The sequence below is a fragment of the Pinus tabuliformis genome, chromosome 6 (assembly GCF_031772625.1).
Source record: "Pinus tabuliformis cultivar Carrire ecotype Pingquan chromosome 6, CPIR1, whole genome shotgun sequence".
NCBI classification, from domain to species: domain Eukaryota; kingdom Viridiplantae; phylum Streptophyta; class Pinopsida; order Pinales; family Pinaceae; genus Pinus; species Pinus tabuliformis.
Window position 1 is genome coordinate 107,267,083 of NC_142292.1, and position 1,839 is coordinate 107,268,921.

The following is a 1,839-nucleotide window of genomic DNA, read 5'->3' on the forward strand; positions in this document are numbered from 1 at the left end:
TATGCGAACTAAATAAATGTGATAAATGTTTGCTTAAAGACCACTCTAAAGTAGATCCGAGTTGCAATACTTCATCCACTAGATTAGACATTTAGACTGCGCGCTAGTAGACAGTAAAAGGTATTCAGGACCCGCGTGAATACAGTGTAGCGCGAAGTTGCAGAACGGAGCGCGAACCCTTCAAACCACATCTTGACATCCCAAGTGTGCGGAAACCTGGTTTCAGCACCCTCCCCTGCTACCTCGGGTGAGACCTCAGTCCGCACTTCGTGGGCTGTCGCCGAAAGGGCCGGTAGCTGCGGGATTTGCTTGGCTAAATAATTCTTCCAAACCTGGGTCAGGCCCATATAAGACAACACTCCTTCAAAGTGACCATTGGACCAAATTGGAGTGATCTTAGTTAGCTCCAAATCCAATAGGTGATTATTGGTAATGAAATCACAAAAGAAATAATGTAATGGGTCCAAGCACAGACTAGGCCCCCATACCTCTTGAATGCTCAAAGTGAAGTTTATATCTCCACCAACGATAATGTGATGATCCTCGAATGCTCTCGTAGCTACCAATTCTTCCGAATACGATTCACGATCAGTGTAAGGATCAAATGCATTCATTAATGAGATAGGAATCACTTGATCTTTGAACATCAATTTCACCATAATTTCAAAAGGATTAAGAGAAATGGAAAGGGCCTTACAGTCCCTACTTGAGAAAGCAATTAACTCCCCTAAAAAGCCTTCAAATTTAGGGTGGTTGTAAGACTATTCATTTTTCAAACTTTAAAGAAACATATGGGATTTGAGGCCAGCGCACATGGTTTCATGTATCATAAGAAGGTTTGATTTATAGAGAGATAATAGTTGCATGAGGGAAAATTGTTTATGGGCACCCCCTATGCCCCTCGCATTGAATGAGAGGATTATCATGGAGAATCCTTGGAGAGGGAAGCATTTTCTCTAAGTTCCTTAGCTATTGAGACTTGCTTACCTTTCTTAATATCTAACATCACTTTATCTTGTGCCTTATGCAAATTAGACTTCTTGTCCACTGGATTCAACAAAGGAGCATCCAAGGAACATCCACTACTAGATGGGAGGGACATATTTAGGAATTTTCCTAGGACACAACACATAACATTTTTTCTTAGTTTTTGAGATTGTCAAGGAAGGAGGTAGGGAAGTAACCTTAGCACAGGGGGGTGGTGATCCCAGGATAGGTCGAGTAGGATGGATAGAATCAAAAACTTATAGTGGGTTGAGGGACACTAAGGGAGACCCTGGGAGGGCATAGTAATTGAAAGAGGGCATAGAGAAGGGGAAGGGAACATGGGACGAAATTGAAAAGAACAAGGAGGGGAAGAAGAATTACCATAAGAAGGTACACCTGAAAAAAACCCAATTGACAAGGGAGCCATGGCCCCTAAGAAAACCTCCAAACCAGCTCCTCAAATAACATTGATCTAATTTATTTTAAGACCCAGAAGAATCTCAAGCATGCCTTAGGGCACCCCCAACTGGTATAATCCTTCATTAGATTCCCTGCTTCGTGGAATCGATGAAGCCTAAATGGTAATTTCTAATGATTGACCCTTTGAGTCTACACCCTCTTGTCCATAAGGAGTTCCACTTTTACTACCAAGCCATTCTTTAGGTTCACATCAACCTGAATCCACGTCGCTCAATAATCCTCTTTGCCCTGCCATCCATCCTTTACTCCAACAAAGGAACCTGACTTATTACCCATGGAAACAAAGGTGTCTTGACTCCAAAAATGAAGGTGCAAACCAAACATTATTTCCCAAACCATAAATTCATATGTCGGTTCCTTCTCTGGGTCGAA